Source organism: Triticum urartu, chromosome 4A (genome assembly GCF_056163025.1).
Source record: "Triticum urartu cultivar PI428250 chromosome 4A, HENAU_Tu73, whole genome shotgun sequence".
NCBI lineage: Eukaryota > Viridiplantae > Streptophyta > Magnoliopsida > Poales > Poaceae > Triticum > Triticum urartu.
In genome coordinates this window covers 310,908,425-310,933,154 of record NC_141876.1, presented here as the reverse complement: position 1 = coordinate 310,933,154, position 24,730 = coordinate 310,908,425, and positions in this window count along the sequence as shown.

Sequence of the window (24,730 nt, the reverse complement as noted above, 5' to 3'; positions counted from 1 at the left end):
CTAATGAAGTGTTTTCAATTTCGCTCATCACCGTTGGGTCATTCATTCAAGTTCTTCAACCTCTCAAGGTTCCTTGGTTTCAATCGTTTGTCAAAGAAGCAACTTAGCTTTACCTCTTCTCTTCCTCTCCTGTTTGTCATCCCTAGATCTCGGGGCGAGATCTCTTGTAAGTGGAGGAGAGTTGTGACGATCCAAGAGCGACGCTCTAGACGGCTTCCATGTTTTTTGTTGTTGTCATGTGTTTTGTTTGTTTGTTGCATCCATCATGTCATCATTTGCATTGCATCGGCACTCCGTGCCTGTGGCACCCTGGCTCAGAGCGACCGGTTTACCCTGCATTGCCAGCCCAGAGACCATGTCTTCTGGCAACACACAACATCTTGGTACAGAAAAACAACCACTTTATTTATGCTAGCGGATCAGAGTTTATATTACAACAGATGTCGAGGCCGAGCAGCACGCACGGTGCGGCTGAACAATATGTACATTATTTAATGGACATAAAGGGGCCTCGATCATACAACTACGCGGCAGCGGAACAACGTCGTAGAGGAAACTCCATAGCACAGGGACACAGATGTGGACACGATCTAGACTCGAGCAGCACTCCTTTCCAACGCGACTTTCCTAAAATCTGGCATGACACGCCAAGTCAGTACATTGAATGTACTTGCAAGCTCACAACAGGCATAATCATAATGACAAACAATATCATGATATTTAACCAATTAATAATCCAATAATGTTCCAACATGTTGTGCTCATGCTCTTGGGATAGACGTCCCTCGGGACCGACTTACCAACCGTGGTCGTTCTCGAATCACAAAAAAATCACCATCGTGCTCTTAACCAAAGTAACTCGTGATCCTTACGGCGATCACAACCAAACCACCATCGTGGTCTTGACCAGAGTAACTCGTGATCCTTATGGCGATCACAACCACGACCCATATTGGGTCTCAAACAGCTCGATGGCCTTTCCGCCATCATCATCAGTGTAAAGTTCATAACTTAGTGTGCAGGTTTATTAAACGTTGAGTCATGGTGGGACCTACTACGAGGTGTCCGTGACCGTGGACTCGGCTATCGATAGATTATACACTCTGCAGAGGTAGCACACTTTACCCACACCACGGAACCCATGGCCTCGCACTCCCATTCGGGTGGACAAATGGCATTTCGACAAAACCCTTCCATTGCCATGACACTCTCCCGGCCACTCCGACCCAATCCCCAACGGGCTAGTCCTGGGTCGCCCCGTGTCTACTAAAGACACAACGACCAACGTCGTGGCCAAAATGATACCACTTGGGGACCCGTTACCATAATCTCAACAACGGCACACAAGGTTATGCCTGCTTACCGGGCCAGGGTAAGCATGCCCACAACCTTCCCTAGTTGGAGGCACCGACCAGAGGCATGTCAATGGACCGAATCAAGGCCTTCCCACAAGGGCAAATGTGGTTGCACTGGGAAAATCTCGATTCAGCGGCACCATGACCCAGTCAACGATATATTCGAGTTGAGTTATATTCAGGTTCAACTTAAAATGAAGATGACCGGTGTCATAGCATGCCATGAAATGCAATACTACACATGCATCACATATTAACGACAATGACTGTTGTCAACCATATTCACGCTAAGCATAAGCATCAACAACTTATATTAGTTTCTTGGTCAGGGTAACTCTCACTTTAACAATATATTTTGCAGCAAGTATTATCATTTTCTCATGCAAGAAAATAACTTTGATTAATTTCTCATATGCATAGAAAAGATTTTACTATCACCACAAGCAAATCCTATTCTCTTTGCTAACCAAGTTAGGTTCAAACATTCTGTAACTTAAGTAAAATGGCTAAACAAGCACTTAACAACATATTTTCTAGCAAATTTAACTATTTTATTTATGCAAGAAAATAATTTTAAGCAATTACTCATATCATAACAAATCATTTTATCATTACCATAATTAGATCTTAGCTTCTTTACCAACTAAGCTAGTTTCAAGGTTATGTAAATCAAGCATAATACTAACACACACTTAACATAATATAAATAACATAATGGTTATTTAAATGCATGGATTAATCATTTCATTCAAGTAAGAAAATCATCAATATTAAAATGGCACCATGAAAATGTTGATGTGGCTTGCCTCAGTGCAGATGAGGTTCACAAGCCTTCTGCTGATCCTCAAGACAAGCCTCACCCTCTGAAAATAATTTTAAACATAAGAAGAAAATATCAAGAACTCTTCTGAAAATCACCAGAAATTCTAGACAGCTCAGAAAAATCACATTTTTGGTGAGCTGCTAGATTTCTTTGCAAAGAACATAATGCAAAAAGAATCAATTCATTTGGACTTATGGTTAAAGAGTTATAGGTGTTTGAAGCTCTCTGGAATTGAATTGAATTTGAATTTAGATAAACAGACTAGGGGGGTGACGTCGAAGGCGTAAAGCCTTAGGGCGCCACCACTCTTACCGCTTCGCGCACGTACAGAGTGGCTGACTAGAGGGCCCGGCTAGTCAGGTGAGAAGGAGGGAAGAAGGAAACAGAGGGGGGTCGCGGCTTTGCCGGAGCTCTTGCCGACGATGAGGGATCCTTGGCCAAAACGAGAGGGAGGGATCGAGAGAGGGGATGTAGGCGCTCCTGCCTGTACTCATAGCGTAGCTAGGGGCGGTCGGTTGATGTCAGAATCGACCTCGCAAGCGGAGGCAGAGGGCGGTGGTTGCCGGAGATTAGGAAGACGGCGAGCAGGGGCAACTTCAGGGGCTTCAGGGGGGCGGGATGGCTCCACCGGAGAGAGGCGGAGGCCCTAGAAGGATTGCCCTGGCCTGGGAGGGGCTGGAGCTACTGCGGCGACCAGAGTGGATCACCGACGAGCTCGAGCTTGATGACGGCGGCCCGCGACTTGCCCGGCCGGGCTACGGTTTCATACGCACTTGTGGGGTGTGTGGGAGTGGTGGATGGTGCTCGAGGAGGTTGGGGCGGCTCCATTTACAGGCGAGCGGAGAGGGGGGTTCGGGCTCCGCCGGTGGACACCTGTCCACGGCGCCCGACGACGAGCGGCATCAGTGAGAGGGGAAGAAGGCGACGCAGCTCACACGGTGACTGTTGGCGAACGAGGACGAGCACAGGAACAAGGAGAAGGCGATGAGCACAGTGCACACCACACTATTGGGTTGGCCGGACCGTGCCCGTGCTCGCTGTGGCGAGCTCCGGCGTTGGCGAGTGCCAGGTTGGAGTTAATGGTGTCGAGACGAGGATGGTGGTGATGTTTGGGACACTTAGGCAAGTGGGGAAGCGAGCACGCGATCAACAGAGGCTCGGGCGTGTCGCAGAGCGTGTCGGCCGCATGCCAACACGCCTGGACGAACGCGGTCACCGTGTGAATTCTGGCCACATGCCGACCTAAGCCGAAACTTTGTGTCTAGCAAGTTGTTCATGGTAGTTTTGAATGTTACCATGCTTTGGTTTGGCTCCAGATGCAGTAGAGAAGATTTTACACGCCAGGTATGTTTCTGGTCAGTAACTTTGAGATGTTATTGAGGTCAAATGGCTGGGAGTTGGGGTCTATGCTTTGGAGGCTAGCCATCATCTACTAAGGTGATGATGCACAAGAAAATTCAGGCACAAGGGAGCAAGTAAAATGGTAATTGCTGTAGAAACCACCATTTTTGTCCAGAATAGAAAATATTTTATGTAGCAAAAATATTCCAAAAAGTGATGAAATATTTTTGCTCAAGAAGGTGCCCTAGGTTTCAAAGAATATTTGGGAATTTTCTCAGATTTTTGTGGGCAAGAAAAATGAGGGTTGCTTTGGAACTCATTGAACAAGCTAGGGTTTTAGAGAAGAAAAATGAATATTTTTCATTTCAGAAAAATATTCCCAAGATTATTTTGAGATGGATCAGAAGGGGAATGATGATTAGAGAAAGGAATGATGCACTTGGGTGAAAGCCAAGGGTACCCAAGTGTCTAAGTCCATATGAAAAGATTCAAACCCCAACTTTCAGAATAAACCCAAATGAAAATCTGGCAAATAAGAGAGGGCAAAAATCAGACTGTCACAAACCTCCCCCACTTAGAATGAAACTCGTCCTCGAGATTCGGTTGCTTGGGAAAACCACTCTTGATAATGAGCCCTTAGGAATTCTTCCTGCTCCCAAGTTGATTCTGACTCTGTGTGATGCTCCCACAGAACTTTGTAAAATCTTCTTACTTTACTGCGAGTGACCCTTTCCATCTGATCCAAAATTATAAATGGTCTTTCTTCATAGGTCAAATCATTTGCCAATTCTACCTCAGCCATAGCATTCCTTTTCTCAGGCGGGGATATGCAGCGTCTTAATAGTGAAACATGAAACACGTTATGTACGTCTGCCAATTTAGCGGGTAGTTCCAACTAATATGCAACAGTACCCACTCGGGACATAACCGGGAATGGACCAATAAACATGGGTGCCAACTTTCCATGGGTCTGGAATCTCTTGACTCCTTTCATAGGAGTGACTCGGAGGTATACGTGTTCTCCGGGTTCAAACTTGATCTGTCGGTGCTTTGCATCATAATAACTTTTCTGTCGAGATTTCGCCAATTGCAATCTATCCCTGATTTCCTTAACTTGTTTCTCAGCTTCCATCATGAGATCTATTTCGAAGATACGGCTATCTCCAGTTTGAGACCAATTTAAAGGAGTGTTGCACTTACAGCCATACAGAGCTTCATACGGTGACATCTTTAGACTGGTCTGGAAGCTGTTGTTGTGAGAAAACTCGGCATATGGCAAGCAATATTCCCATTTAGGTCCTTGGTCTAAAGCACAGGCTCGCAACATATCTTCAAGTATTTGATTTACCCGCTCTGTCTGTCCATCGGTCTGAGGATGATAAGCAGTACTATATTTCAGTGTTGTCCCCAAGGCTTGATGGAGACGGGACCAAAAAGCGGAGGTAAACAGGGAACCTCAGTCGGGAGTGATGGTTCAGGGTACTCCATGCAGACTGAGGATTCTAGATACATACAACTGTCCAAGTTGATCTGCTCGATATCTGGTGCTGATCGGAATAAGTGAGCAACCTTGGTTAAGGTGTCTACTATGACCCAGATTCCATCATTTCCTCGCTGAGTTTAAGGCAATCCCGTAATGAAATCCGTACAAACGTCATCCCATTTCCATTGCAAAACTGGCAGCGGTTGGAGGAGTCTGGCTGGTTTTTGATGCTCTGCCTTCACCTTGTTGCATATGTCGCAATAGGCCACAAAATAGGCAATGTCTTTCTTCATTCCATCCCACCAGAATATTTGTCTATGGTCCTCATACATTTTTGTACCTCCCGGGTGAATGGAATATGAGGATTCGTGTGCTTCCGACAGGATTTTCTTCTTTAAGTCCGGCTGATTGGGTGCACAAATCCGTCCACGGAATCGAAGGGTACCGAATTTGTCCTTGGAGAAATTTGGGGTCTGCCCTACCATCGGGCTCTTGGCACGTTTTTGCAGCTTGATGTCAGTTGGCTAGGCCTTGAGGATCTCTTCCTCAAGTGTGGGGGTAACTTCCAAAATATTAGCAAGGCCAGCATCCACTATGACCAGGTTGAGCTGAGCGATCTCCTCTTGGAGTTTGAGAGGCAAGGATTTCGATATGACATTTAAGCTGACAGGCTTTCGACTAAGTGCATCGGCAACCACGTTGGCCTTACCCGGGTGATAATTTATTCCAAGATCATAATCCTTGACCAACTCTAGCCATCTTCGTTGACGGAGATTGAAATCTAGCTGAGTAAATATGTATTTAAGACTTTTGTGATCGGTAAAAATTTGGCACCTTTTTCCAATAAGGTAGTGTCTCCAAATTTTTAATGCATGAACCACCGCAGCCAATTCCAAATCATGAGTAGGATAATTTCCCTCGTGGGGTCGTAGCTGTCGCGATGCATATGCTACTACCTTGTTGTCTTGCATAAGTACGCAACCGAGGCCTTGCCTGGAGGCGTGACAATACACATCAAAGATGCGATAAATGTCTGGGAGAGTCAATACATGTGTGATTGTCAGTCGTATCTTTAGCTCATTGAAACTTTTCTCACAGTACCCCGTCCATTCAAACTTCTTATCCTTTTTTAGCAGATCTGTCATGGGTTTAGCAATCTTGGAAACCCCTTCAATGAAACGATGGTAATATCCAGCTAATCCGAGAAAACTCCGGATTTGTGTCACTGTCATGGGCGGCAACCAATCGAGCACATCCTTTACTTTCCTTGGGTCCACGGATATACCTTTGGCAGATAATACATGTCTGAGAAACCCAACTTGCTTGAGCCAAAACTCACATTTACTGAATTTGGCGTAAAACTGATGGTCGCAGAGTCGTTGTAGCACTGCTCAGAGGTGATCCTTGTGCTCGTCTTCACCCTTGGAGTAAATGAGGATGTCATCGATAAAGACTACCACGAATTTGTTGAGGAAGTTCACAAATACTTTGTTCATCATATGCATGAAGAAAGTAGGGGCATTGGTGAGACCAAAGGACATCACTGTATATTCATAAAGACCGTACCAAGTAGTGAATGCGGTCTTAGGAATATCTTCCTTTTTAATTTTGACCTGATGATATCCGGTCCATAAATCGATCTTAGAGAATACCTTAGCCCCACTGAGCTGATCAAACTAATCATCAATCCTTTGAAGTGGATATTTATTTTTGACGGTAACCTCATTCAGCTGGCGGTAATCCACACACATGTGGAGGCCGCCATCCTTTTTGTCCACAAAAATAGCGGGTGATCCCCATGGTGAAGAGCTGGGATGAATATATCCTTTCTGGAGCAATTCATCAAGCTGTTTCTTTAGCTCCACTAATTTTGATGAGGGCATCCGGTAATACTTCTTGTATAGCGGTGCAGTTCCGGGCACAAGGTCTATTGCAAATTCCAGCTATCAATCTGGTGGCATGCCTGGCAGTTCTTCTGGAAATACATCAGGGTACTCACTGACCACGGGAATTAATTCCAACTCAGCCACAATGGTGAAAACCAATTCTTGTTTGGGTATATTCTTGTGAGCATAGAATTTGGTAGTCTGCCCATTTGGACTGGTCAAAGTGACTTCTCGTGTTGCGTAGTTTATGCAAACTTGATATTGGGTCAACCAATTCATACCCAATATAATATCCAACTTTTCAGACTCAATAATTATCAGAGAGGTTGGAAACTAGACTCCGTTGATATTGATTTCCAGATCACGGCAGACTAGGTTGCTCTTGATTAGAGATCCCAGGGTTTGTACTAGCATATTTTTGCCCAAAAGTGTACAAGGAAATTTGTTTTGGGCACCAAAACTCCGAGAAATAAAAGAATGGGAAGACCCAGAGTAAGATAAAATTACGGCAGGTATGTCATTTACAGAAAACATACCAATGACGACTTCAGGGTTCTCTTGTGCTTCATCGGCTGAGAGATGATGCACGTGCCCAGTAATGTTTTGCTGGGTCGGGCATGACTCTATCAAGTTGACTTGTGGCCTGAATGGGACATTCTCCTTGTTGTTCTTGGGGCACTGTTTGGCATAATGTCCGTTCTACCCACAACTGAAGCAAGAATTATTGCACTGATGCTCCTCATGCATGGGGTTGCTCACGATATTCTTGACTTGAGTGGTGGTCTTGTTAACATTCTGTTGCCAATTTGGCTTGTTTTCCACCTGAGTCTGCTACCAGGTACGAGCCTTTTGCACTGGTTGCCCATCCTTCTTTGGCTCAAACTTACGCTTGTTGTCGTTGTTGGCAAGCCTATTATCTGATATAAGCTTGTGCCCCCATTCAGCTATGAAAGCCTTATTTACCAGAGTTTGGAAATCTGGGAAATCAAACATACTGAGAGTGCACCGGAGTTGCGGATTTAAGCCTCCAAGAAATCTGTCAAGCTTTCTTTCTTCGGTGGCCACGTCATAAAGGGAGTAACGTGCCAGATGATTGAATTTTTGCAAATATTCCCCCACAAACTAATTCTCTTGGACGAGTGCAAGAAATTCACACTGCTTAACCTTCATAACTCTAGTAGGGATATGATATTTCCGGAACCGATCCTTAAATTTTTCCCAGGTGATTTCTTCATCAGCAGGCCACATGGCTTTTGCATTTTCCCACCATATGGTAGCAACGCCTTCAAGGTAATGAGTTGCAAATGGAAGTTTATCATTTTCTTCAGTACGAGCAATCTCAAGATTTTTCTCCATGGTACCCAACCAATTGTCCGCATCCAATGGGTCAATAATCTGACTGAAACTGGGTGGCTTGGTCCTTTGAAAATCTGACAACTTTGAGTAATGACCGTTCTGATTTCCATTCTGTCCAACCATAGCTTGCACACCTCTGAACATTTCAAGCAGATCATTGTTCCTTCTTTCCTCAAACATACGCAAAATTTGTTCTTTGGAGCACGAATTTGGCGGTGGAGGCGGTGGCGGAACGTACGGCTCGGGCGAATGTCCCGCCTGTCGTGCGGAACGACGAACAGGAGTTCCCTCACGAACGTTGCTACTATTACCTCCCCGCGTCTTCCTATTGTGGATTTTCCCCAAGACAACGCAATCGAGATGAGAAACATCCAAGAATAAATTTGGGGAAAAGCCAGGGACAAATCCCGGAAGAAAACAAAAGAGCGAACAAAATATGGCGAATAAAGTCCAAACATAATTATACATAGACTCATACATGAAAGATAAACAACATGACAGGTTCAACTACTCTCATACATGCAATGAAACATCATGACTCGTACGGCTACCTCCGTACATTATCCATACGACTGCGAATACTCCGAGGTACTACTGCTCTGCTGGTGCTGCGGTGTCCTCCCCTGAAGCGGACTCCGATCCTGAGCTGACGAGGTTAACGGAAACCTCCGGGTTAAAGGTAACACGATGATGCTGCCTCGAGGGCTCTCCCTCAGGGGCAGGGGTAGGATGAAGCATCAGGGATACAGGAGTAGTGAGAAGTGAAACCCACTCGGTAGGAGTAGTGAGAGGGTTCACCGTTGAGGTGCCTGAGCTACTCGGGGGAGTAACCGGTGAAACAGGGGAGCTAGAACTGGCTGGAATATACGGAGTAAATTGATACGTCCATTTTGCATCATGCTTTTATATCGATATTTATTGCATTATGGGCTGTTCTTACACATTATGTCACAATACTTATGCCTATTCTCTCTTATTTTACAAGGTTTACATACAGAGGGAGAATGCCGGCGGCTGGGATTCTAGGCAAGAAAAGGAGCAAATATTACAGACCTATTCTGCACAGCTCCAAAAGTCCTGAAACTTCACGGAAGTCATTTTCAGAATATATAAAAAATACTGAGCGCAAGAAGTTCACCAGGGGGGCCACACCCTGCCCACGAGGGTGGGGGCCGCGCCCTACCCCCCTGGGCATGCCCCCTACCTCGTGGGCCCCTTGGTGGCCCTCCGATGACGATCTTCTCCTATATGGAGTCTTTCGATGAGCAAAAAATCATAATCCATCTTTCTGGACGAGACTCCGCCGCCACGAGGCGGAACCTTGACGGAACCAATCTTGGGCTCCGGCCGAGCTGTTCTGCCGGGGAAACTTCCCTCCGGGAGGGGGAAATCATCGCCATCGTCATCGCCAATGATCCTCTCATCGAGAGGGGGTCAATCTCCATCAACATCTTCACCAGCACCATCTCCTCTCAAACCCTAGTTCATCTCTTGTATCCAATTCTTGTCTCCAAGTCCGGGATTGGTACCTGTGGGTTGCTAGTAGTGTTAATCACTCCTTGTAGTTGATGCTAGTTGGTTTATTTGGTGGAAGATCATATGTTCAGATCCTATATGCATATTAATACCCCCTCTGATTATGAACATGAATATGCTTTGTGAGTAGTTACATTTGTTCCTGAGGACCTGGGAGAAGTCTTGCTATTAGTAGTCATGTGAATTTGGTATTAATTCGATATTTTGATGAGATGTATGTTGTCTCTCCTCTAGTGGTGTTATGTGAACGTTGACTACATGACACTTCACCATTATTTGGGCCCAGAGGAAGGCATTGGGAAGTAATAAGTAGATGATGGGTGCTAGAGTGACAGAAGCTTAAACCCTAGTTTATGTGTTGCTTCGTAAGGGGTTGATTTGGATCCATATGTTTCATGCTATGGTTAGGTTTACCTTAATACTTTTGTTGTAGTTGCGGATGCTTCCAATAGGGGTTAATCATAAGTGGGATGCTTGTCCAAGTAAGGGCAGTACCCAAGCACCGGTCCAACCACATACCAAATTATCAAAGTACCAAACGCGAATCATATGAACGTGATGAAAACTAGCTTGACGATATTCCCATGTGTCCTCGTGAGCGCTTTACATCATATAAGAGTTTGTCCAGGCTTGTCCTTTGCTACAAAAAGGATTGGGCCACTATGCTGCACTTTATTTACTTTTGTTACTTGTTACTCGTTACAAATTATCCTATCACAAAACTATCTATTACCTATTATTTCAGTGCTTGCAGAGAATACCTTGCTGAAAACCGCTTATCATTTCCTTCTGCTCCTCGTTAGGTTCGACACTCTTACTTATCGACAGGACTACGATAGATCCCCTATACATGTGGGTCATCAAGACTCTTTTATGGCGCCGTTGCCGGGGAGTGAAGTGCCTTTGGTAGGTCGAATTTGGTAACGAAAAATTTATATAGTGTGCTGAAATTTACTGTCACTTGTTACTATGGAAAGTAATCCTCTGAGGGGCTTGTTTGGGGTATCTTCTCCTCGACAAGTAGAGCAAAGAGTTGCTCCACAACCTACTGAACCTACTGAAAATAAAAATGTCTTCTTTGAAATTCCTTCGGGTATGTTAGAAAAACTGCTAGCTAATCCTTTTGCAGGAGATGGAACAAAGCATCCTGATGAGCACCTAATATATGTGGATGAAGTTTGTGGATTATTTAAGCTTGTAGGTGTGCCCGGAGATGTTATTAAGAATAATGTCTTCCCTTTATCTTTGAAGGGAGATGCATTGACATGGTATAGGCTATGTGATGATACGGGGTCATGGAACTACAAACGATTGAAATTGGAATTTCATCAGAAGTTTTATCCTATGCATCTTGTTCATCATGATCGCAATTATATATATAATTTCTGGCCTCATGAAGAAGAAAGCATTGCTCAAGCTTGGGGGAGGCTTAAATCAATGTTATATTCATGCCCCAATCATGAGCTCTCAAGAGAAATGGTTATTCAAAAAATTTATGCTCGGCTTTCTGATAGTAATCGCACCATGATCGATACTTCTTGTGCTTGCTCTTTTATGATGAAGACTATTGAATTCAAATGGGATTTATTGGAAAGAATTAAACACAACTCTGAATATTGGGACCTCGACAAAGGTAAGGAGTCAGGTATGACACCTAAGTATGATTGTGTTAAATCTTTTATGGATACCGATGTTTTTCCGTAAATTTAGCACTAAATATGGACTTGACTCTCAGATAGTAGCCTCTTTCTATGAATCTTTTGCTGCTCATATTGATCCCCCTAAGGAGAAGTTGTTAAATATCATCCTCCCATAGAAGTAAAAGTAGCTGCACCTATTAAAGTTGAAGAAAAGACTATCACTTATAATGATCCTATTGTTCCTACTTCTTATGTTGAGAAACCACCTTTCCCTGTTAGGATAAAGGATCATGCTAAAGCTTCAACTGTGGTTCGTAAAAGAAATATTAGAACTTATACACCTCTTGAGCAAATTAAAGTTGAACCTAATATTTCTATTGCTAAAGATCTCTTGGCTGATAATATTGATGGGCATGTTATTCATTTCTGTAATGAAACCGCTAGAATTGCCAAACCTTGTGCTAAATATAAACATAGACCTGTGGTAGGCATGCATGTTATTTCTGTTAAAATAGGAGATCATTGTTATCATGGCTTATGTGATATGGGTGCTAGTTCTAGTGCAATACCTTTTGACTTATACAAAGAAATTATGCATGAAATTGCACCCACTGAGTTAGAATATATTGATGTCACAATCAAACTTGCCAATAGAGATACTATTTCACCAATGGGAATTGTTAGAGATGTTGAAGTCTTGTGTGGGAAAACTAAATATCCTGTTGATTTTCTTGTTCTGGGCTCCCCACAAGATAGCCTTTGTCCCATTATTTTCGGTAGACCCTTCTTGAACACTGTTAATGCTAAGATAGACTGCAAAAAGGATGTTGTTACTATTGGTTTGGGTGATATCTCTCATGAGTTCAACTTTTCTAAATTTCGTAGACAACACCGTGAAGAGGATTGCCTAGTAAAGATGAAATTATTGGTCTTGCTTCTATTGCCGTGCCTCCTAGTGATCCTTTAGAACAATATTTGCTAGACCATGAAAATGATATGTTTATGAATGAAAGAAGGGAAATAGATGAAGTATTCTTTAAATAGGAACCCATCCTGAAACACAATTTGCTTGTTGAAATCCTAGGGGATCCTCCTCCACCCAAGGGTGATCCCGTGTTTGAGCTTAGACCATTACCTGATACTCTTAAATATACTTATCTTGATGAGAAAAAGATATATCATGTTATTATTAGTGCTAACCTTTCAGAGCATGAAGAAGAGAGATTATTGGAAACTCTGAAGAAGCACCGTGCTGCTATTGGATATACTCTTGATGATCTTAATGGCATTAGTCCCACACTTTGTCAACACAAAATAAATCTGGAGAAAGATGCCAAACCAGTTCGTGATCACCAATGACGGCTAAATCCTAAAATGAAAGATGTGGTAACAAAGGAAATACTAAAGCTCCTTGAGGCAGGTATAATTTATCCCATTGCTGATAGTTAGTGGGTAAGTTATGTCCATTGTGTCCCTAAAAAGGGAGGTATTACTTTCGTTCCTAATGATAAACATGAATTGATTCCACAAAGAATTATTACAGGTTATAGGATGGTAATTGATTTCCGCAAATTAAATAAGGCTACTAAAAAGGATCATTACCCCTTACCTTTTATTGATAAAATGCTAGAAAGATTATCCAAACATACACATTTTTGCTTTCTAGATGGTTATTCTAGTTTCTCTCAAGTACTTGTGTCAGCTGATGATCAATCTAAGACCACTTTTACTTGCCCGTTCGGTACTTTTGCTTATAGATGTATGCCTTTTGGTTTATGTAATTCACCTGCTACCTTCTGAAGATGCATGATGGCTATATTCTCTGACTTTTGTAAAAAGATTTGTGAGGTTTTCATGGACGATTTCTCCATCTATGGATCCTCTTTTGATGATTTCTTAAGCAACCTTGATCGAGTTTTGCAGAAATGTGAACAAACTAACCTTGTCTTGAATTGGGAGAAGTGCCACTTTATGGTTAATGAAGGTATTGTCTTGGGGCATAAAGTTTCTGAAAGAGGTATTGAAGTTGATAAAGCTAAGGTTGATGCAATTGAAAAGATGCCATGTCCCAAGGACATCAAAGGTATAAGAAGTTTCCTTTGTCACACCGGTTTTTATAGGAGGTTCATTAAGGACTTCTCAAAAATTTCTCGGCCTCTGACTAATTTGTTACAAAAAGATATACCATTTGTTTTTGATGATGATTGCATAGAAGCATTTTAAATACTTAAGAAACTATTGATCTCTGCACCTATTGTTCAGCCACCTGATTGGAATTTACCTTTTGAAATTATGTATGATGCTAGTGATTATGCTGTAGGTGCTGTTCTAGGGGAAAGAGTTGATAAGAAATTAAATCTTATTCAATATGCTAGTAAAACTCTAGACAATGCTCAGAGAAATTATGCTACTACTGAAAAGGAATTCCTAGCAGTTGTATTTGCTTGTGATAAGTTTAGACCATATATTGTTGATTCTAAAGTAACTATTCACACGGATCATGCTGCTATTAAATACCTTATGGAAAAGAAAGATGCTAAACCTAGACTTATTAGATGGGTTCTCCTGCTACAAGAATTTGATTTGCATATTGTTGATAGAAAGGGAGCTGAGAACCCCATTGCAGACAACTTGTCTAGGCTAGAGAATGTTCTTGATGAACCACTACCTATTGATGATAGCTTCCCTGATGAACAGTTAAATGTCATATATGCTTCTCACACTGCTCCATGGTATGCTGATTATGCTAATTATATTGTTGCTAAATTTATACCACCTAGTTTCACATACCAGCAAAAGAAAAAGTTCTTTTATGATTTGAGACATTACTTTTGGGATGACCCACATCTTTATAAACGTATGAAGGACAGATCCTAAGCAAGTGTCACTCCGAAGCTTATGAAGGACACCAGGCTGGAGATAGAACTGCGCATAAGGTATTGCAATCCGGTTTTTATTGGCCTACTCTCTTCAAGGATGCCCGTAAGTTTGTTGTATCTTGTGAAGAATGTCAAAGAATTGGTAATATTAGCAGACGTCAAGAAATGCCTATGAATAATTCACTTGTTATTGAACCATTTGATGTTTGGGGCTTTGATTATATGGGACCTTTTCCTGCCTCTAATGGATATACACATATTTTAGTTGTTGTTGATTACGTTACTAAGTGGGTAGAAGCTATTCCAACTAGTAGTGCTGATCATAACACCTTTATTAAAATGCTTAAAGAAGTTATTTTTCCGAGGTTTGGAGTCCCTAGATATTTAATGACTGATGGTGGTTCACATTTTATTCATGGTGCTTTCCGTAAAATGCTTGCTAAATACGATGTTAATCATAGAATTGCATCTCCTTATCACCCACAGTCTAGTGGTCAAGTAGAATTGTGTAATAGAGAACTCAAATTAATTTTGCAAAAGACTGTTAATAGATCTAGAAAGAATTGGTCCAAAAACTTGATGATGCATTATGGGCCTATAGAACTGCATATAAAAATCCTATGGGTATGTCTCCGTATAAAATGGTTTATGGAAAAGCAGGTCACTTACCTCTCAAAGTAGAACATAAGGCTTATTGGGCTATTAAAGAGCTCAACTATGATTTCAAACTTGCCGGTGAGAAGAGGTTATTTGACATTAGCTCACTTGATGAATGGAGAACCCAAGCCTACGAAAATGCCAAGTTGTTTAAAGAAAAAGTCAAAAGATGGCATGACAAAAGAATACAAAAGCATGAGTTTAATGTAGGTGATTATGTATTATTATACAACTCTCGTTTAAGATTTTTTGCAGGAAAACTTCTCTATAAATGGGAAGGTCCTTACGTTATCGTGGAGGTCTATCGTTCCGGTGCCATAAAGAACAACAACTTCGAAGGCACAAATCCGAAGGTGGTGAACGGTCAAAGAATTAAACATTATATCTCAGGTAATCCTATAAATGGTGAAACCAATGTTATTGAAACCGTAACCCCGGAGAAATACATAAGGGACACTTTCCGGAACGTTTCAGACTCCGAATAGGAATAGGTATGTGGTACGGTAAGTAAACCGACTCCAAAACTGTTGTAATGGCAATTTTCTTCCATTTTGGAATATTTAGAAAAATAGAAAAATAAGAAGAAGTCCACGAAGGACACGAGGGCTCCACGAGGGTGGAGGGCGCGCCCTACCCCCTGGGCACACCCCCTACCTCGTGGGCACCTCGTGTGCTCTCCGGACTTCGTTTTCTTACACGACACATATTTTGGTTGGTAAAAATTCATTATATAACCTCCCGAAGGTTTTGACCACCGTATCACGCAAAAATCCCATGTCTTTGTTTCGAGCTACTTTTCTGACAAATCCAGGTCGTCATGTCATCTTCAAGTGCCCCCAAGGACCATTTCTTCGAGTAGGTCATCAAACCCTACCTCGTGGAAGTGCTGCAACACCCTCAAACCATTGAAATGCGTGAGGGGCTGTTGCACATCCGCGATGTTGAGGGACGAAGGAAGACTGGAAGCACAGAGGCAAGGCTCGAGGCATTGGAGCAAGAAGTTTTCAATTGTCAGGAGATGGTGGAGCGTGGACTCGATTCCAATCACATTATGATCACGGAGTTCACCAACAACCACAAGCTGGACGTCAAGGACATTGGGGAGGCCATGTTCAAGCTTCATGAGAAAATCAAGCACCTCCAAGACCAGATCTATGACCTGCAAAATCAAAACTGTGAGTATGAATATAGATTCAAGAGGACGAGTTTTGCTGCAGAATTGAGGTTTCAGGAGACTCGATCATCCTTCTATGATGGTGAGCCTATGCCTTGGAAGAAGGACGACAAGCCTAAGCCTTCAACAAAACCATCAACTTCTTCACCAACAAAGGAGACATAATCACATGGGTATGGGCACTCCCCTTGGCAACTGCCAAGCTTGGGGGAGTGCCTTGGTACCGTTTTTCTTAGTTCGATCCTTTTGGTAATATCTTGATCTAGTAGTATAAAGTTTTTAGTATGATCTAGTTGTGAGTTTTGCTTTATGATCCCTCTATGTAATCGAGTCCGTGAGCTATATAATAAAGATTAGTGTTGAGTCAAGGACTTGATTGTTTTGCCATTATCTTAAGTGAATAAAAGAAAAGAGAAAGAATAAAAAGGAAACAAAGAGATCATATGGATCTTATGGAGAGTAATGAGCTCACATATAGAAAGTATGATGAATAAAAGCTGCTGAGAGTTGACGAACATAGTTTTGGTCATCGTTGCAATTAATAGGAAGTAATAAAGAAAGAGAGGTCATCACATATAAATACACTATCTTGGACATCTTTTATGATTGTGAACACTCATTAAAGTGTGACATGCTAAAGAGTTGTGAAAGTGCAACTATCCCTGGGTGGTTTTGGTAATTCCTAACAACATATAGCTCATTGAGCTAACATTATTCCAAGATTAATATTTCAGGAAAAGCTCAATGAATGGCATGGCATGGATGAGGAAAGTGGACCCCTCAAAATACTAAGGACAAAAAGATTGGCTCAAGCTCAAAGCTCAAGACTCTACATTTTATATTTTAGTGATCCAAGATAGCATTGAGTCCATAGGAAAAGCCAATACTATCAAGGAGGGATGAGGTGTTGCTTGATGAGGTTCTTGCTTCATAGTGCTTAGTGATATGCTCCAAAACCCTCAACTACCTTCCCACATCCACATATGACCTAAACCAAAACTCAAACTCGGCCCCACCGATTCTTTCTATCCGGAGCCACCGAGTTCAGATGTCATAGCCACTACCACAAACCCTAGGCAAATCTTTCTCACCGATAGGGATCTCGGTCACACCGAGATGGGGATGTAATCTCTCTGTTTCCCTTCGTAACGTTTCGGTCCTACCGAGATGAGCGATCGGTCCCACAGATATTGCAATGTAAACTCTCTGTTTCCCTTTTGTAACATTTCGGTCCCACCGAAATGAGCAAATCGGTCCCACCGAGTTTACCTAACCAACTCTCTCGTTAGCTTATTACCAAAATCGGTCCCACCGAGTTTGTGTAATCGGTCACACCGAGATTACGTTATGCCCTAACCCTAACCATATAGGTCCGACCGAGTTGCATCTTAGTCCCACCGAAAATCCTAACGGTCACTAGGTTTGCTAAATCGGTCCGACCGAGTTTCTCAATTCGGTCTCACCGAGATTGGTAAATTGTGTGTAGCGGTTAGTTTTTGTGTCGAGGCTATATATACCCCTCCACCCACTCTTCATTCGAGGAGAGAGCCATCAGAACATACCTACACTTCCAATACACATTTTCTGAGAGAGAACCACCTACTCATGTGTTGAGGCCAAGATATTCCATTCCCACCATATGAATCTTGATCTCTAGCCTTCCCCAAGTTGCTTTCAACTCCAATCTTCTTTCCACCAAATCTATATCCTGTGAGAGAGAGTTGAGTGTTGGGGAGACTATCATTTGAAGCACAAGAGCAAGGAGTTCATCATCAACACACCATTTGTTACTTCTTGGAGAGTGGTGTCTCCTAGATTGGCTAGGTGTCACTTGGGAGCCTCCGACAAGATTGTGGAGTTGAACCAAGGAGTTTGTAAGGGCAAGGAGATCGCCTACTTCGTGAAGATCTACTGCTAGTGAGGCAAGTCCTTCGTGGGCGATGGCCATGATGGGATAGACAAGGTTGCTTCTTCGTGGACCCTTCATGGGTGGAGCCCTCCGTGGACTTGCGCAACCGTTACCCTTCAAGGGTTGATGTCTCCATCAACATGGATGTACGATAACACCACCTATCGGAACCACGATAAAAACATCCGTGTCTCCAATTGCGTTTGAATTCTCCAAACCCTTCCCTTTACATTCTTGCAAGTTGCATGCTTTACTTTCCGCTGCTCATAGACTCTTTGCATGCTTGCTTGAATTGTGTTATGATTGCTTGACTTGTGCTAAGATAGCTAAAATCTGCCAAAGACTAAAATTGGGAAAAGGATAGATTTTTAATTGGTCAAGTAGTCTAATCACCCCCCCCCTCTAGACATACTTTCGATCCTACAAGTTGACGTTGGACAAGGAAGACAACGTAATGGGTTATGTTTTCTTACATTTGAGATAGATTATATTGTCATGGATCATACAACATGATTGGGCTTGCCTTTCCCCCTCATGCTAGCCAAAATTCTTTGCACCCAGTAGAGGTACTACTTGTGCTTCCAAACACCCTTAAACCAGTTTTGCCATGAGAGTCCACCATACCTACCTATGGATTGAGTAAGATCCTCCAAGTAAGTTGTCATCGGTACAAGCAATAAAAATTGTTCTCTAAATATGCATGACTTATTAGTGTGGGAGAAAATAAGCTTTGTACGATCGTGTGATATGGAAGAAATAAAAGCGACGGACTGCATAATAAAGGTCCATATCACAAGTGGCAATATAAAGTGACGTTCTTTCGCATTAGATTTTGTGCATCCAACCATAAAAGCGCATGACAACCTCTGCTTCCCTCTGCGAAGGGTCTATCTTTTACTTTTATCTCCTACCTTACATAAGAGTCATGGTGATCTTCACCCTTCCTTTTTACATTTTATCTTTTGGCAAGCACAACATGTTGGAAAGATCCTGGTATATCTGGCTAATTGGATGTGAGTTTTCATGAACTATTATTGTTGACATTACCTTTGAGGTAAAACGTTGGGAGGCAAAACTATAAGCCCCTATCTTTCTCTGTGTCCGCTTAAAACTCCATACCCATAAGTATTGCGTGAGTGTTAGCAATTGTGAAAGACTATATGACAGTTGAGTATGTGGACTTGCTAAAAAGCTCTTATATTGACTCTTTCCTATGTTACGATAAATTGCAATTGCTCCAATGACTGAGATTATAGTTTGTTAGTTTTCAATGAAGTTTATGATTCATACTTGAAATTGTGATTGAATTGTTACTCTAGCATAAGAGATCATATAATAAGAACTATATAAGTTGTTGTTCTAAGAATGATCATGATGCCCTCATGTCTGTATTTTATTTTTATCGACACCTCTATCTCTAAACATGTGGACATATTTTTCGATTTTGGCTTTTGCTTGAGGACAAGCGAGGTCTAAGGTTGGGGGAGTTGATATGTCCATTTTGCATCATAAATCCCAGAGAAGATGGAGTAGTGGAAGATCTAGTAGTAACCAAAGAAGCGGCTAAAGCATTACGGGCAGGAGTCAGCTCTCGAGCCAGCTCGTGGATCATAAGATAGCTAACAGTGACATAACGAACAAGGTGGCTAGCAAAGCTATCAGACTCCGGATCAATGATCTGGAAACGGACACGACAATTGTCATGCAGAGAAGGGTAGTAAAAGAAACCTGGGTGGTTTTTCATTCGGACCTCGTTGTAGCGAAGCTTGACAAGGACCTCGAATGCAGCAAACTGGACAGCCTGAGAAGCGGTAGAGGCGTAACCACTCCGAGAAGTACGAGTGTAAGAGCCAGAATCGGAACTAGCACGCAGAGTAACCACTGCGTGATACTCATACACGGAATCAGCTAGACTCTCCTGGTACACATGATAGACTGGATCGTCTCCGAGGGGGTACAGCCGACGCCACACGTTGCGAAGGAGGTGCGGTGATGTGTACGGCATCAGCTGCAACTGGCACGGATGCGGCACCGGAGCCATCTACACTCACAACCATTAGCAGGTTAGCATAAAAATATAAATCAAGGGCATACAATGCAACAACCAGCTACAATTGCTACCAACACTCAACTTAAACTCGTATCGAACATCCAATTAACACGTCGTAGTCTAGCGTGGCCTACAGTTAGTGCGACTCTGATACCAAGCGTTGTGGCACCCCGGCTCAGAGCGACCAGTTTACCCTGCATTGCCATCCCAGAGACCATGTCTTCTGGCAACACACAACATCTTGGTATAGAAAAACAACTGCTTTATTTATGCTAGCGGATCAGAGTTTATATTACAACAGATGTCGAGGCTGAGCAGCACGCATGGTGCCGCTGAACAATATGTACATTATTTAGTGGACATATAGGGGCCTCGATCATACAACTACGCGACAGCGGAACAACATCGTAGCGGAAACTCCATAGCATAGGGACACCGATGTGGACACGATCTAGACTCGAGCAGCGCTCCTTTCCAACGCGACTTTCCTGAAATCTGGCATGACACGCCAGGTCAATACATTGAATGTACTTGCAAGCTCACAACAGGCATAATCATAATGACAAACAATATCATGATATTTAACGAATTAATAATGCAATAATGTTCCAACATGTTGTGCTCATGCTCTTGGGATAGACGTCCCTCGGGACCGACTTACCAACGGTGATCATTCTCGGATCACAAACAAACTACCATCGTGGTCTTAACCAGAGTAACTCGTGATCCTTACAGCGATCACAACCAAACCACCATCGTGGTCTTGACCAGAGTAACTCGTGATCCTTACGGCGATCACAACCACAACCCATATTGGGTCTCGAACATCTCGATGACCTTTCCGCCATCATCATCAGTGCAAAGTTCATAACTTAGTGTGTAGGTTTATTAAACATTGACTCATGGTGGGACCTACTACGAGGTGTCCATGACCATGGACACGTCTATCGATAGATTATACACTCTACAGAGGTAGCACACTTTACCCACACCACGGAACCCATGGCCTCGCACTCCCATTCGGGTGGACCAATGACATTCCGACAAAACCCTTCCATTTCCATGACACTCTCCCGGCCACGCCGACCCAATCCCCAACGGGCTAGTCCTGGGTGGCCCCATGTCTACCAAAGACACAACGACCACCGTCGTGGCCAAAACGATCCCACTCGGGGACCAGGTACCATAATATCAACAACGGGCACACAAGGTTATGCCTGCTTACCGGGCCAGGGTAGGCATGCCCATAACCTTCGCTAGTTGGAGGAACCGACCAGAGGCATGTCAATGGACCGAATCAAGGCCTTCCCACAAAGGAAAATGTGGTTGCACTGGGAAAATCTCGATTCAGCGGCACCATGACCCAGTCAACGATATATTCAAGTTGAGTTATATTCGGGTTCAACTTAAAATGAAGATGACCGGTGTCATAGCATGCCATGAAATGCAATACTACACATGCATCACATATTAACGACAATGATTGATGTCAACCATATTCACACTAACATAAGCATCAACAACTTATATTACTTTCCTGGTCAGGGTAACTCTCACTTTAACAATATATTTTGCAGCAAGTATTATCATTTTATCATGCAAGAAAATAACTTCGATTAGTTTCTCATATGCATAGCAAAGATTTTACTATCACCACAAGCAAATAATATTCTCTTTGCCAACCAAGTTAGGTTCAAACATTCTGTAACTTAAGTAAAATGGCTAAACAAGCACTTAACATGATATTTTCTAGCAAATTTAACTATTTTATTTATGCAAGAAAATAACTTTAAGCAATTACTCATATGCATAACAAATCATTTTATGATTACCATAATTAGATCTTAGCTTCTTTACCAACTAAGGTAGTTTCAAGGTTCGGTAAATCAAGCATAATACTAACACACACTTAACTGAATTTAAATAACATAATAGTTATTTAAATGCATGGATTAATCATTTCATTCAAGTAAGAAAATCATCAATATTGAAATGGCACCATGAAAATGTTGCTGTGGCTTGCCTTAGTGCAGATGAGGTTCACAAGCTTTCTGGTGATCCTCAAGACAAGCCTCACCCTCTGAAAATAAATTTAAACACAAGAAGAAAATATCAAGAACTCTTCTGAAAATCACCAGAAATTCTAGACAGCTCAGAAAAATCTCATTTTTGGTGAGCTTCTAGATTTCTTTGCAAAGAACATAATGCAAAAAGAATCAATTCATTTGGACTTATGGTTAAAGAGTTATAGCTATTTGAAGCTCTCAGGAATTGAATTGAATTTGAATTTAGATAAATAGACTAGGGGGGTGACGTCGAAGGCGTAAAGCCTCAGGGAGCCACCACTCGTACCAGTTCGCGCGCGTACAGAGTGGCTGACTAGAGGGCCCCGCTAGTCAGGTGAGAAGGAGGGGAGAAGGAAACAGAGGGGGGTTGCGGCTTCGCCGGAGTTCTCGCCGGTGATGAGGGCTCCTTGGCCAAAATGAGAGTGAGGGATCGAGAGAGGGGATGTAGGTGCACCTACCCGTACGGTAACGTAGCTAGGGGCGGTCGGACGGCGTCGGAATCGACCACACAAGCGGAGGCAGAGGGAGGTGGTCGCTGGAGATGAGGAAGACATCGCATAGGGGAAACTTCAGGGGCTCTAGGGGGACGGGATGGCTTCATCGGAGAGAGGCGGAGGCCCTGGAAGGAATGTCCTGGCCTGGGAGGGGCTGGATCTACTGCGGCGACCAGAGGGGATCGCCAGCGTGCTCGAGCTCAAGGACGGCGCATGTGGGGTGTGTGGGAGTGGTGGATGGTGCTCGAGGAGGCAAGGGGCGGCTCCATTTATTGGCGAGTGGGGAGGGGGGTTCCGGCTTCGCCCGTGGACACCTGTCCACGGTGTCCGGCGACGAGCAGCGTCAGTGAGAGAGGGAGAAGGCGACGCAGCTCAGGCGGCGACTGTTGGCGAACGAGGATGAGCACTGGAACGAGGAGAAGGCGACAATCACAGTGCGCACCGCACTGTTGGGTTGGCCGGACCGTGCCCGTGCTCGCTGCGGCGAGCTCCGGCATCAGCGAGCACCAGGGGGGAGTTAATGGCGTTGAGACGAGGATGGTGGCGAATTTTGGTATGCTTAGGCAGGCGGGGAAGCGAGCACACGATCAACAGAGGCTCGGGCACGTCGCAGAGCGCGTCGACCGCATGCCCGCATGCCTGGACGAACGCGGTCACCGCGTGAACTCTGACCTCATGCCGACCTAAGCCCAAACTTCATGTCTGGCATGTTGTTCATGGTAGTTTTGAATGTTAACACACTTTGGTTTGGCCCCTGATGCAGTTGAGAAGATTTTACACGCCAGGTAAGTTTCTATTCAGTAACTTTGAGATGTTACTGAGGTCAAATGGATGGGAGTTGGGGGGCTGTGCTTTGGAGGCTAGCCATCATCTACTAAGGTGATGATGCACAAGAAAATTCAGGCACAAGGGAGCAAGTAAAATGGTAGTTGCTGTAGAAACCACTATTTCTGTCCAGAATAGAAAATATTTTCTGTAGAAAAATATTCCAAAAAGTGATGAAATATTTTTTCTCAGGAAGGTGCCTTAGGGTTCAAAGAATATTTGGGAATTTTATCAGATTTTTGTGGGCAAGCAAAATGAGGGTTGCTTTGGAACTCATTGAACTAGCTAGGGTTTTAGAGAAGAAAAATGAATATTTTTCATGTAAGAAAAATATTCCCAAGATTATTTTCAGATGGATCAGAAGGGGAATGATGATTAGAGAGGGGAATGATGCACTTGGGTGAAAGCCAAGAGTACCCAAGTGTCTAAGTCCATATGAAAAGATTCAAACCCCAACTTTCAAAATAAATCCAAATGAAAATCAGGCAAATAAGAGAGGGCAAAAATCGGATTGTCACAGTGTCGTCATTATTTTCAAAGCTTGCATCCGTTCATAGTTGTCGCGCCCCTGCCTTCGTTGATCGTTCCGAGACCAACTGGGTTTTTCGAGTCCCTCTTTTCTAGCCACTTAATCTCATTGCTCAGTGCACAAACCCTTCACTTGCTCGTCCGAAACTTCCCCGAACCTGGCCCGTGCAGTAGTGACCGTTGGGTCCGAATCATCCCTAAAATATCTTCAGTTTATTATTTGGGCTTTCCTAGTCTATTTTTCTCGTCCGCCCGATTACGATTGGACGGACCAAATACCCCCTAAACCTAGCCCACTTACTATATAAACAGAGGAACCCTAATATTTAGGGGAGCTGTCCCATCCATCCGTGTCCGCCGCCACTGTTCTCTCGGGATCCATCCCGAGCCAACCACCCTCTCTCTTGCCTGATCCATCCATCCAATCAGCAACGGCAACCAGTTCTTGCCTCCTCTACAAGAGCTCCTCCCGTAGCTCCCCGCCAACCTTGACCCCGCCTCGTCGTCCGGCTGACACAGGCGACCTACTCCTTTCCCCTCCCACTTCGCTTTCTCTCCTGTCTCACATCTCTATCGGTGTTTTGGGAATGGGGGTCCCCAGACATGCCTGCCTACGGCCCACGGCGTGACTCTACGAGCGGGCACGTACGACCCATCTTCACCAGCAAAGACTCAAGACCCTAGTGAGGGGCCAAGCCTCGCGAGGCGGGTGACACAAGACCTCCTCA